This window comes from Heloderma suspectum, chromosome 6, assembly GCF_057233095.1.
Source record: "Heloderma suspectum isolate Gila_16-S chromosome 6, 16-S_ref, whole genome shotgun sequence".
NCBI classification, from domain to species: Eukaryota; Metazoa; Chordata; class Lepidosauria; order Squamata; family Helodermatidae; genus Heloderma; species Heloderma suspectum.
In genome coordinates, this window is record NC_139463.1 from 73,527,221 (window position 1) to 73,542,054 (window position 14,834).

The window sequence follows — 14,834 nt, forward strand, 5'->3', positions numbered from 1 at the left end:
TTCAGACATATTATGCTTGGTGAGTAGGGACTCGTTTCCCTGAGTCCCAAAAGGGCTACAAATTTAGCTGGATAAAGAGCAGCCATTTTGGCAGAGGTGATCTTAAGGATATGTGGCTTCTGGAACGTTCTGTCATGCTTGCTGCATTTTTTAGCACTGTGCTTTCCTCCTCCCTCACAATAGGCCCAGTGGGAGGATGAACAGAAGACATCAGAAGCTTTTTGGGGAGCAGGGAAGGGCAATTTAGCATCGTGAAGCCAAGTCAACCTCATCAAGGGCTTTGCCTCATGTTCCGTCAAGGAAAGGGAGAGGGTGGGTGGGGGCAGGGGGCAGAGAAATCAGCAGGTGGTTTAAACAAACTTTGCCATAGATGTGTCATAGGTTTTGAAAGCGAAACGGAACCCATTGCCTTTAATTTCTTACTGGCCCGACTCCCTGAGGAAATGCAGTCAGATCTACTTAAGTAATACCTCCTGGAAAAGGAAGCACCATGTTTTTATTGGACACCTTTATGAGTCAGAATTGGCCCGAACGGCATTCGCCGGCAGCAGGGATCCATTCCGGAGGCCTTTCACCAGGTTGTAATCCTGACCGCGATGCAAGGGCTGCTCTTTAAATTAGACCAGCAACAGACATTTCAGCAGCGAGAGCTGTGGGAGTGTGGAGATGAAGCCCCACATTTCTGCCTTTAGATTGGCTTAGCAGGAGCTGCTTCACATTCAGGTTTGCAAGCCACCATTCAAGGCCAACATCTCACCTCCCCCCGATCAGTTTCCTGATTGAAAACATCCTGTGCGTTTTGAGTGGGGATGCTGCCAAGCTTGACTGTGGGTGCGTGTGAAATTCTTGCACTAGGAAGCTGTCTTCTGCCAGGTCAGCTGATTTGTTCCCAGTGGAGGCTGGTGTCTCCGATGTCAGTGAGTGGGGTAGTGAATCCGCTCCGGGTTTCAGTCAGAAGCACTCAGAACTCTAAAGGAACTAGCTCCTTTAGAGTTCTGATGCTTCTGACTGAAACCCGGAGCGGATTCACTACCCCACTAACATTGGAGACACCAGCCTCCGCTCTTTGCCCATCTAGCCCTGTATTGTCTATTCTGAATGGCAGCGACTTTGCAGGGTCTCAGATGGAAATCCTGTTACCTGATCTTTTTAAATGGGGATGCCAGGGATCAAACCGGGGTCCTTTGGCATGAAAGTCTAGGCTGCTCTGCCACTGAGCAATGGCCTACCCCCTTGCACCGAAAAAGCCCTAGACTGTGTCTTGTCAATACTCTAAGTTAGTCAGTCTTGGGATTCTGTAGCTCAAGAGGCACATCAGTGTCTTTTTAGGCTCTACTACAGTAGGTAGCATTTCCAAGTTTAGTACTGAAAGTATAGTATCAGTCCATTTGATATTAGCAGTGAGACCTGCAATAAAATGTTGTAGTGTGGAGTTCTCCTGCTTGGTGTTCCAGGGCTTTTCTACATGAGGCTTTTAACCCACCACTTTACCAAGGCTTCTGCTTCTGGATTCTTTGTAGGATTAAGCTTGACCCCTTTACATGTGTTTTTTTCCTGGGGTTTTTCTTTCGCTACCTCTCTATATGTTCCATTACACAAGCTCTAGGTGGTGCTGTGGTATAGTGGAATTGCACAAATACACCAGGGTTTCATGACACCATTCACAAAAATGCCAGACTGTCTTCAATAGGAAAAGCAAATATTTACATAGGCTATTACGGCGGGGGGGGGGGGGAAGGGAACGCAAATGGCGTAGTGGGTGCCATTTCCGTTCCTTTTTTTTGCCGTAATAGCCTACGTAAATATTTACGTAGGCTAAAACGGCGAAAAAAAGGGAATGCAAATGGCGGCCGCCGTAGCTGCTACCATTTGCGTCTGCTGTTGTTGTTTTTTTTGCTTGTCGTGATAGGCTACGTAAATATTTACGTAGCCTATCACGGCAAAATACAGGGATGCAAATGGCAGCGGCTATGGCAGCCGCCATTTACGTCCCTGCAGGCTGCCCAGCGGCCGGATGTCCAGCTGCGGGCGGCCCTGGCCGGTGGCTCCGCAGAATCTCCATGGAATGGAGCTGGCCGGACAGAATTTCAGGGAGAGGGACAGAGCACCTCCCCCCCCACACCGCAAATGTCACCCTTCGAAAAGGTAAGTGACTTTTGTACATCCCTACCCGACTCTGAGGAAATGCAGTCAGATCTCCTTAAGTAATACTTCCTGGAAAAGGAAGCACCATGTTTTTATTGGACACCTTTATGAGTCAGACTGTCTTCAATAGGAAAAGCAAAGACAAAAACGCTATAATGGTTGCAAAGCACAAGAGAAGCCCTGGAGGATGACAACATCATATAAAGCACCCACAAACGTCCATGAGTGAGGAATCACAAGCACACAATAAATGCCTTGTGTAGAAAGGCTCCCAGTTCCCCGCTCCCACAATCAGTCAACATTCTGTGGCCATTGGGTATGCTCACTACACACTGAGCTGTTTTTAGTGTGTGGGGGGGTTGCCCCCCTAATTCCGCCCCCCCCAAAGATTTTTTGTACTTCTGTAAACCTTGGTGTTTCCCTGAGCCTGCTTATAATTTCCTCTTGTATGAAGACGGTATTGTTTTTGCTAAATAAGCAACACTCACCTCTGTACATCGGAAATAGTGGGAATGTTTATGTACAAGAAGGCTGTTGACAAGTTGGAAAAGATTCAGAGGAGAGGAGTGCTAAAGATTTAATTCATTCATTCATTTTCTTGCATTTATGTCCCACTTTTCTTCCATGGAATTCACAGTTGTGTGCATAGGTGGTCTCCCAGTCAGACTGGCTTATCTTCATCAAGGTTGCTGCATCAAGTAGATTAGGGGTAGGCATGCCTGTGCTCCCCAGATGTTTTGGATGAGAACAATTCCCATAAGCCCCAGCCAGCAGGGCCACTGGTCATGCATGATGGGAGTTGTAGTCTAAAACATCTGGAGAGCACCAGCTTGCCTACCTCTGATTAGATCAAGGGTCTCCTTTAGAAACCAAACCCAGCAAGAACAGTATGAAGGAACTGGGTATCTTTACGCCAGAGGACAAGGTAAGGGAGAAGGTTATCTAGGCTGGCCTGAAGCAAAAGAGGTCAGGGCTCCTGCAACTTTAATATTTTATTATTATCTATTTATTTAAAGCATTTTTATCTTGTTCCTCAGCCAAAAAGACTCCTTGGGCGGCTTACATACAATCAATAAAACAAGACAGTCCCTGCCCGTAGGCTTACAATCTAAACAGACATGACACAAAAGGAAAATGGGATGGGGAGGGAAGAGGAAAAATGGAAGCAGTTCCTTTTCAGCAGGACTGGTGGAATGGCCATGCCTCCCATCTCACCTCCCTCTGCCACAGCCTGCTGTTATGGCTGTTGCGGGAGGAGCCATTTATTTTGTAGGAGAGGGAGTTTCAGCCGATGTAGCTTGCATCCCGCTTCCACACAACCTTCTAAGGAGTGGGGCGGGGGGAGCCATCAACAGTGTTCCTATCGGAGGGGGAGATCTGATTTGGCAAGGAGACAGCGGTGGTGAGACAGGAAGAAGTCATGGAAGGTAACTGGTTTCAGAAGAAGTGGAAGTTCCAGAAAGAGGATGAAGAGGGGAGGAAGACAAAACTGTGCGGGGGGGGGGGGGCAAAGGGAGATGGGTTCCATCAAGCTAGAGACCAGTAGAAAAAGGCTGGGGGTATGAAGAGGGGCAAGATAGAACATAGCACTACTGAGCATGGAGAGAAAAAATGGAGAAGGTGAGCAGAGAAGTGGAAGTCTATGGCAGGGTGTTGAACCTCTTTTAGCCTGAGGGCTGAATTCAATTTCAGAGACACGCGGGTGGGAGGGGCATTCCTGTGGTGGGCAGAGCCAAAAGCAAAAGGGGTGGGGCCAAAATACAAAAAACTGCCAGCCTCTTTGAGCTTAAAGCTCTTACTGCCAGTAACCAAGCTTGAGGAGAAGCATTTCAACCTTTTAGAATGAGGGGGGAAAGCCACGCAAAAGTTTGGAAACTACCAAACAATCTGTGGTCAGGGCAAAGGGGTGTGGCCAGGGGAAGGGGGCATGGCCATCTGGGAAACTCGGGTCGGAGGCATTTTATGTTCTGTGTGAAATGGCGAGTTGAGGAGGCCTCAGAATATTATCTGAATGACCTCCCCCTAATAGTGCCTTTTTCACACCATTCCGCTCCTGTTCACATCACCTCATAGCCAGTATGATGACATCAGGGCACCATGTAGCCAGTCAGATTTGACAACCTGATGGCATCAACTAAGCCAAATCTGATGGATGGCAATGTTTCCTGCCCTCACTCTGTATGAGAGAACATTTTTGCCTCATGTGACAGGCCTCTCAAATTATCATCCAATGGGGAGGTATGTTTCGCAAGGGGCAATTCCCACCCCCAACAAAACACACAGCTCCTCTGTTTTGACTAACACAGATTTACAATTCTCTGTATGGACCAAGCTTAGGGGATCTGTCAGTCTGCAGCACCAGTGACATCACAACCTCCCGCCCCCTTCGCCCCATCCCTGGATCAGCTCTTTTAAAATGGGATATCCTTTTCCTTAAAAATAGGATTTTTAAACATAAGAAGAGATTAACACATATTTAAATGAATAAAGTTCATGCTGCATTTTATAAAATAGAATAAAAAGTCAGACGGCCTACCAAAAGACTGGGAAGGTTGGGAATAAATATAAATAAGATTCCCAAAGAACAGCTATAGGAAGAAATGGGCTATACCTGGAGAAAAAGAATGCAAGGGGATATCTGGGGATATGGCTAGCTAATAATTTGAACGATTTATACAAGTATATTTATTGGTTGATAACATTATTTCTACGTCACTTTTTGGCCCCAAAGAGCTCCCCAAGCGATTTACATTTGTGAACATTTAACTTTAAAACAGTAAAAATTTAACAAAACAAAAATGAAGTATTATAAAAGGTGAAATATTTTTAACAGAACAATGGGAAAAGTTAAATTTAGGAGCAATCCTAAAGCTGGTCGAAGAGTGTCTGAGGGGCTGTTAGAAGCAGCATAAGTACCACTCTGCTGGCAGAGAGGCCCAGAGCTAGTGTCAAGAGTAGGCATGGTCGGGCACCTGCCAAGGGCCCAAACCTCAGCAGGGGCCCACTAATAATAGCTCCCTGGAGTTACTCCTCCTCCTCACCATCTCAACCTGCTTGTTCACCTGCCTCTTGCTCTGGCTCAGACAATGGTGATGGTGAAAAGGAGGAGCAGTAGATGCCATGGCCTCCTTGCTCACTGGCTCTCTGCCTGTCAAGCAAGCAAATGGCGGCAATAATGAGAAAGAGGATGAGGAGCAACAGCAGCTGGTGACAGTGGCAGTGAGAAGGTAGACTCATTGAAGGAGGGGCCCACTGAGGGTATCTTGCCCAAGGGCCCTCAGAAACCTGGAAACAGCCCTGGGCGGGACGGCATTTACATGGTATTTCCCCACAAGGTTAGACGGTTCACCGGAGAAGAGGCCAAAATGCGGTCTGTCAGGGTGGCCAAAGATCTGCAACGTCGTAAGCACTCTCATTCCCCTGCCAACATGCCCCCAGAGTAGGACCTGACGTACAACAGGCCTGGAGGTGGTGAGGTTAATTCCCTCCCACTGACCGCAGTGGGAGGGGAAACACCTTCCACCCCTAAAAAGGAAATTTCAGCCATGGAAACAGTATGGATGCCGAAGCAAAACTTTAAGTCCCAGCTTTTTTACCTATTAAATTAAATGCTGATTGGCAGCGGTGATAGATGAAATTTATTTGGCAAGATAAAAAGAAAACCATGAATTAAATCAATTTGGGATGATAAAAGGAGAGGCCGCTTTTCATTTCCCAATATTAAACTATATTACCGTTTTAGTTATATTAATTGGATAATAGATTGGATTAACAATCCACAATTATCTGTGTGTGAAATTCAGTAAGCACGTCTTGGCTTCACTGTACTGGCAATATGGTGGGTAAATAACATTTGGAGTCTAAGAGTAGTAAAAAATTATATTTTTACATCACTGCATGCATGCATTGTATGAATAAAAAGGTAAAGGTGTCCCCAACCAGTCGTGTCCGACTCTAGGGTGCGGTGCTCATCCCCGTTTCTAAGCCGAAGAGCCAGCGCTGTCCGAAGATGCTTCCGTGGTCATGTGGCCGGCATGACTGAACACCGAGGTGCACGGAACGCTGTTACCTTTCCCGCTGAGGCGGTACCTATTTATCTACTTGCAATTTCTTGCTTTCTAACTGCTAGGTTGGCAGAAGCTGGGACTGAAGACGGGAGCGCACTCCGTCACGCAGCACTCGGGTCTCGAACTGCTGTCCTGCTGACCTTCTGGTCTGCAATTCAGCGACTTAACCACTAAGCCACCGCGGCTTATATATTTATATTTATATAGATGAATACATCTATAATAATAAAGGAAGGTGTGTGTGTGTGTGTGTGTGTGTCCATCCATCAGCAGTGTAGCGCCAAGGCTGTGAAATCTGAACACCTGAAACTTGTCATGCATGCTAGCGGGACACTAGGGGTGTGCACCTTGGGGTTATTTCATTTTTTAGATTCATTTATTCATTTTCCTGTGTCAGTGAGGTTGAAGCCTGCACTAATACCTTCAGCCACTAGGGGCAGACTTCCCTAGAAGACAGGGAGATTAGTAGGCCGAGGGACAGAGTTACATGCCTTCCCCCCTCCCCCTGCTGTGGGGAAGAACCCCCTGAGGGGGCCATAGGGGTGCACCATGGCAGGGCTAGGGATGTTAGAGAATTCCGCCACGGATTCCCTCAGAGTCCGTGGCGGAACGGACCACCCACCTCCGCCACCCCGCGAAGTTGCCCTGGAACTACCTGCCACCGGCTGGGTCCGGTCCGTCCGCTGCCATCCTGCGGAAGAAAATGGCATCCAGCATAGCAGATGCCATTTACGTCCCTTCTCTTTACCGTGATAGGCTATGTAAAGATTTACGTAGCCTATCACGGAAAAGAGCAGGGACGCAAATGACGTAGCAGACGCCATTTGCGTCCCTGTTCTTTGCAGTAATAGGCTACGTAAATCTTTATGTAGCCTATTAAGGCAAATATTTACGTAGCCTATTACGTAAAATATTTACGTAGCCTATTACGTAAAATCTTTACGTAGCCTATTACGTCCGCTACTCCATTTGCATCCCTGCTCTTTGCTGTGATAGGCTACGTAAAGATTTACATAGCCTAGCATGGCAAAGAGCAGGGACGCAAATGGTGTCCGCTATGCCGGATGCCATTTGCATCCCAGCGGCTGGACGTCCGCCAGCGGCCAGAGCCAGCCGGCAAGGATTCCGGGGGGGAGGGACGGATCGCCTCCCCCCCCCCGCAGACCCCCCGCGGACTCTAGGTAAGAGGGTTTCGTACATCCCTAGGCAGGGCCCATGCCTAGGGATGCCAGCAGCCCCGTTTGTATTCACATAAATGAAGGTGGCATTGTGTGAACTTCATAACTGCTATGTTGTGTGTATGTTTCTGCATTCCAATCACCTCACGGCCAGTTTGGAGGCAGCAGGAGCATGTATGGAACACCTGCTCCCTTGTCCTAGTGTTATAGGGAGGCTGGCTGTGGTTGCTCAGTGGCCTGGGGTGGAGGAGAAAAGGCACTCTACACATGTTCAGAGGTGCTCTTGACATCACCAATATGTGATCTTGGGTGTTTTCCTGGGAGGCGTGTACCCAAGGAACTTGCAATGAGGTTGCCTAAGGGGGTGGGGAAATCATTGCAGAAAAAGCCAGAATATAAATACAGATAGTCCAATGTGAATATAAATACAGACAGCAAATTGTGGAGTGGGGGGTGTCCAGGGGCCATTTTCACCCCCTTTCCCCCTGCACACCTCAGTCCACCAAGCGACCAGAAAAAAAGAGAAAGTTTACAAATGTAATGGAAAAAATGTTGCCTGGGGCATTATGGAGTGCCAGAAAAGTTAAATCTAGAATGTATGCAAGTTAAATTTGACCCTAACTCCTTTTTTTCCTAAAGAGCAAGAGAGAAAATGTTTAAAAAATTCAGGGTGCAGGGGGCAGTGGGCCACATGTCCCCCACCCCTGCCCTAATCATTGCCAGCTATCCCAGCACCTTTACACTCTTTGGTCAAGATAATGGAAGCTATGAACAACTTGATGCCTTAGGGCAGAGCTTTCCAAACTGTGTGCCGTGACACATTAGCGTGTCGGCAGCAGTGTGTAGGTGTGTCGCGCGAAATGCAGAAAATTGTGCGGAAGGGCATCGCAGAGCTCCCTTACTCGCGTTTGCTTCCCTTGGCCCCTTGCCCGGAACTTCCTGAAGCAGCTAATGTTAAAGCAGCTAAGCCTTAGCTGCTAAGGCTTAGCAGCTAAGGCTTAGCTGCTTTAACATTAGCTGCTTTAGGATCACGTGGCGTCTTGACATAGGACGCATGTGATTGGCGGTGTTGGAGTGGTACGGCGAGGAGTGTGGTAACGCTGGCCGCACGAGGAGTGTGGAGAATTCAAAGTTAGCGGAGCAATTAGTCGAGCAATTTGCAATCAGCTTGGGCGAGAGGATCCCTACATCCTCGGTGCGGCTGCAGGGAGGCGGGGGAGAACAACGGCCCGCTGGACGCCCCCGGAGCAGGGAGGGCTGCGCCGGGCAGGCAAGGAGCTTCGAGCCTGCGCTCCCCAGAAAGGTATAGGCGCGGGGTGAAGAGAGGGGAAGGGAGGCGTTGCCCTGGGAGCAGAGCTCGACTGACACCGGCGCGGAGAAGTGGCAGCGGCCACCAGCCCTGCGTGGTTTCGGGCGTGCCCTTTGCAGACTTCTGCACCACGCTGCCGCGTGGTCAGGCCAGAGTAACACGCGGGTGGAAATGCCGCCTGGGACTGGGACTGCACCGAACGGGCTGTCCGCCATCTTGGCCAGTCGGAACGGAGCTCAGTGGAGGCCAGAAGCCTCGGAATCGGCGTGCTCCCAAGCACCCGGGCGAGCGCAGCTGCAGGCTGTCACCCAGTCAACCCACCTGCTGCTGGCTGAAGGGAGGCCACCCTCCCAAACCCAATGTGGCAAACAGCAAGCCACCCACCACGTGGCACTTATGATTTGATTTCTGCCATTTATTTTTATTTTTACTCTGCTGTAATCGTGGATTAACCACCCACCGGCAGTGTACCACCGGAGAGTGCTGGAACTGGACTCTGGACATAGGCATTGCAAATATTTACAGCAGTATAGCTTTGTAGTGAGACATATATGTTTACACCGTTTTTGTTGGACTTTTGCTTCTCTACTTCATGTGTTTTTGCAGCTGAGCTCCTACCTGGACCTATGTGTCCTAATATGTATTGTAAATACTTTAGTTAATTTTGTTTATTTTTCACATTTTCTCCTGGTCCTAATTCCTATCTTTGTCTCACTTTATCACTGTGGGAGTGGAGCGCAGGTGCTGTTATTTTCATAAGAAAGAACAGAGAAAGATAAGCGCTAAAAACAGTCCTGTTATTTTCATATTTAGTTAATGCTAAAACCTAGAAATAAATTTGCATAGATTTATTCATTAAGTTGCAGTTGAGTTACCCGTAAAATGGATAACGTTTCTAATTAAGAAAAGGAAAGCTGGTGAAGATGACGTTTGCAATGAACAAAATGTAGCCACTATAGAGGAAACTACGCAAGAATCACCTGTTGAATGGTCTGTATTAGTACGTAAGAAGTGTAAAGGAAAAATTTCCAAGCCTCGTTTATACAGTAAAGATATGAAACTGGGGTTCACATTTTCTGGTAATGAAAAAAATCCTTGTCCCCAGTGTTTAGTTTGTGGGGATATACTTGCAAATGAAAATATGGTACCAAATAAATAAAAGAGTCATTTTACCTCAAAACACTCTCATTTGTCAGAAAAACCAGTAGAATACTTTATTGAGCTTTCAAAATCTATAAAGAAGCAGTCTGCATCATTCACAAAGAGAGTGAAGACATCAGAGAAAGCTCAAAAGGCAAGTTACTTGGTTGCTCAAATAATTGCCAAAAACAAGGACCCACATGCTATTGCCAAAACCACCATAAAGGAATCTTGCTGTGCTATTGTTCGAACAATGTTTGGGCCAGAATTTGAGATAGAAGTTAATAAAATCCCTTTGGCAGATAACACGATTGGAAGACGTATTCAAGACATGTCTGATGACATTAAGCAGCAAATGAAGGATATTTTTCAAGACGATAATATGATATTTACATTGCAATTAGATGAAGCAACAGATGTCAGTGGGTTAGCACAATTATTGGTTTTTATCCGTTTCATTCATACTGACAGAATTATTGAGCAATTCTTGTGTTGTCTAGAACTTCCAATGAGAACTAGAGGTGAAGATATATTTAAAACTTTTGATTGCTTCATGAAGGAAAATAATTTGCAATGGTTACATTGTGTAGGAATATGCACAGATGGCGCACCCTCAATGGATGGTTCAACAAAAGCTTTTATAGCTTTAGCAAAGAAAGAGAATGAAAATATTATAATTACTCATTGCTTTTTACATCGTGAAGCACTAGTTGCGCAAACCATTGGAAATAAATTAAGAAAAGTTTTGGACAAAGTGGTTCAAATGGTCAACTACATTAAAAGTAGACCTCTTCAATCAAGACTATTTGCTCATATTTGTGAAGACATGGGGGCAAGGTTTAAAAAGCTTCTACTACACACAGAAGTTCATTGGCTCTCAAGAGGTCCAGTGCTTTGTTGTGTATATGAATTGAGGGAAATGATACTTAAACTTTTTGAGGAAAATCAGCAAAATGAATTATGCGATCTAATTCAGAGCAAACTTTGGTGCACAAAATTGGCATATCTTGCTGACATATTTGAACATTTGAATAAAATAAACACCAGTATGCAAGGAAAAGGAGAAAATATCTTAACAACGGTAGATAAAATTTGTGCTATGAGAGACAAAATAGCAATTTGGAAAAGGAAAGTGAAAGAAGGAAATTTTGAAATGTTTTCCAAAACTGCTGAGTGCCAGCTAAAATGCTATATCAGCTCGCTAATTGTTGACCATTTAACATTGCTTGGAGAGAAAGTTCATCATTACTTCCCAAATGTTGAAATCCAAGACTATGATTGGATCAGAAATCCATTTCTTTCAACTGCAGTGAGGAACTTTTCACTTAATGAAGAAGAATAATTAGCTGACATAAAAAATGATTGAAATCTGTTAATGATGCATGAACAGGGTGACTTAGACAGCTTTTGGATTCGCATTTCAAAAATGCATCCAAACATAGCTAAAAAAGTGTTAAAAATTCTTCTGCAGTTTTCTACTACATACATTTGTGAAGTATCCTTTTCAACGATGGCAAACTTAAAGTCACTGAAATGTGGAAGCTTAAAGATGCTCGATGATGAAATGCGAGTGTCTTTATCTAATATTCCACCAAATATTGAAAGGCTGTGTTCATCCCATCAACCTCATACATCCCATTAAAATGGTAAGTAGTTATTGGTGTTATTCAACTATTAAATTCTTGCACATATTTACATACTGTTACTCATAAATGACAACAATGTATGTTATTATCTTACAAATCATATATTTTTAAAAATATAAATGAAAGGTTTTCATGAGATATGTTGTATCCCCACAGATTTCGTTATGACAATTTATGTATGTGTCTGTATCTCTTATAACGGGTTAGTTTAACCTCCGGTTTGCTAGTAAAACTGAATTACCATGTCACGAAATGATGCATGTCTAAAAAGTGTGTCACCAACATGAAAAGTTTGGAAAGCTCTGCCTTAGGGTTTGTTATGTATTCGGGGGGGGGACGACGACTGAGTTAGTTATTGTTTTGAACCTTGGCAGCTCCTGTAGAGTTGGTAGCAGCAGCCGTGGCTGGAGCTTCTGCTAAGTTCTGCAGTTCTGTGTGTGATAAATAAAGAACAGTTGTGTTTGAGGCCTGCTGAGTCTGACAGTCATTCCCTCTATCTATACAACATGCTTCTTCACACAGAGCTTTTATCCTGCTGTTGTGATTGGTTATTCACGGACATTTACAGGTCCTTTAGATGACGCTGTCAACCTCCAGGGCATCTCCTGCACACATGAACTTTATTCCATTTTTTTTAAAAGATCGGAAATAATGAGCTATAGAACTACTGCACTTCAGTTCCGCTTGAGTTTTCTCCTGAAAAGAAGAAAACACACAATAAGAGGATCTTGACCACAGCGCCATCTAGCAGCTGTATAATGAAACATATTGAAGACTCAGATAAGAGGGGGGAAGGAGGGGGGAAAGGGGTGGGGGAAAAGGAAGTATGTGTCAAGGGAGTCCGTAGTGATCCTGCATTTAAAACAGAAGGAGAAAGACCCATTTTAAATGTAGGATTTTAGGCTGGTGTAGAGATGCTGTTAGTGAACAATGGGGCAGAATAATGCCTGCCTGCTTTTTCCTTGAATCTCCATCCATAAAACTGCTAAGACATCCTTGTTTAACTTGAAGATGAAAATTCAGGGAGGGAACCTGGAATATCCCCAAAGGGGTATGTGTGCAAACACACACAAACACACACACGGCTACAGCCAGACCTCTTGAACTTCATTTGTATTTTAAAAACTAAAATACAGGAGCTCAAGACACAACCAGACTTCTACAAATGCACGGCTCCAGGTCTTGGAGGGCCCTTGGGCAAGACACCCTCAATGGGCCCCCTCCCTCAGTTCGTCTACCTTTTCACCGCCATTGTCATCAGCTGCTAATGCTCCTCATCCTCTTTCTTGTCATTGCCACCACTTGCTTGCTTTCCAGGCAGAGAGCCAGGGAGCAAGGAGGCAGTGACTGTCAGGACCAGAGCAAGAGGCAGGTAAATAAGCAAGTTGCCATGGTGAAGAGGAAGAGCAATTCCATTGGGGCGTTGTCATTGGCCCCTGCTGGGGTGCGGGCCCTCAGCAAGTGCTTGACCATGCCTACCGTTGACGCTGGCCTTGTAGCACAGTGTACATGTTCAGAAGCTAAAATACGAAGAACAAAGAGTAAGGAGGGGGGGGAAGCTTTCTGTGAAACGTTTAGGTCAACTGTCCAAAGAATCAAAGAAACTTGGCAGTCAGTGGTCTGGTGTCGTATTGTCCAATTGGCAATAATTTGACTTAAGGGCGGGCGGGGGGAGTTCCCAGGGCTCAGCCCCAGCCTGAAAATAGAAGATGGGGCTCCAGTCCAGTAAACCCTGCTGGATCAAATAAAGCCCTCTCATTTTCCCACTTCCTCTGGAGCTTCCTCTGTGGCTGTTGCAACTGGAGACGGGTTGGGCAGCATGGAAAGACACCCTGTTACATTTTCCCCCCTTTGGATGACTAGGCTGGCTCATCCTGCTCCAGGACTGCATTCTCTTGTGGTCAGGAGGGGGGTGTCACCCCCCCCCCTGCCCCAGGTTAAACTGCCAAGGATCCTGGGGTTTTATTGGCTTCCTGATCCTGACTTGTTTGCATGAGTCATCTCTCCATTTGCCTAGTTAGCACTTTCCTGTAGACACTACAGTGTGTAGCGCATCAGCTCTCCATTCCACCTGTGGCATGCACCAGCTACATTTGCGGCAATGGCGCACATGTTTGCAGGGGACAGTTCAGGCTTTCTAATCCCATTCAAGCATCAGAACAAGCTATAGATTCCACACCTGGAGTGTTGGCACCTCTTTCAGGCCAAGGGCCCAATTCCAAGGAGAAGCCTTTAGGGGGCGCATTGCAGTGGTGGGCGGAGCCAAAGGCAAAAAGGGCGGAGCAAAATGCCAGCATATATTCGCTTAAAGCACTTACTGCCAGTAACTAAGCTTTAGGGGAGCCATTTCAACCTTTTAGAATGGGGGAGGGGGAGCTGCACAAAAGACAAGAAACCACCAAATGATTGGTGGTTGGGGGAAAGGGGTGGGGCCAGGGGAAGTGGGTGTGGCCATCTGTGGAACTCCAGGATGGCCAGATTTGGCCCGCAGGCCTGAGGTTCTACACCCCCATTCTACACCCTCCAGTGGTTCCTCTCTTGTCGTAACAGCCACCTCACCACCCAGAACAGATTTGTGTTGGGCTGTGATTCTACTGATATGATGGAGTTGACATCATGACATCATGGTGGGGCAGGGCCCCACCCTTGACATCAGCCATGAGCCACCTTGCCAGCTTGGTCTGGGAGGGGTCATCCAACCCCTGGACCAAAGGAAGCCACTTGGCCCTGCTGCACGTAAATCCAAATATTACACATGTCTGCATTGTTCTCCCCACCAAAGGAAACCAACCCCAGGCTATGCCAGCCCAAGAGATTTTTCTGCCTGAGGCAAAGGACAAAATGGCACCTCTCCCCATTCCAGGTACAGAAGCTGACCAGACTGGGGGCTTCTTCACATGGAGCTTTTATCCTGCTATTAAGATTGGTCATTCACGGATGTGTGTGGGTCCTTTAGATGACGCTGTCAACCTCCAGGGTGTCTCCTGTACTAAATGACCTTTATTCCGTTTTTTAAAAGTTTGGAAATAATGAGCTATCAAATTACTGCGCTTGAGTTCCGCTTGAGTTCCCTCCACGAAAAGAGGAAAACTTGTAATAAAAGGAGTTAGACACAGCGCCATCTAGTGGCTGTATAATGAAACATATGGAAGACTCAGATAAGGGGAGAAAAGGGAGGGTGGAAGAAAGCGTGTGTAAAGGAAGGCCATCATGATCTTGCATTTAAAACGGAAGAAGAAAGCCCCGTTTTAAATGCGGGATTTTAGGCTGGTGTAGAGATGCTCTGATAGCTAAATCTAACTTCAACACCAGCAAAGGGACAGTGTCTTTGACCACATTCGATGGTAAC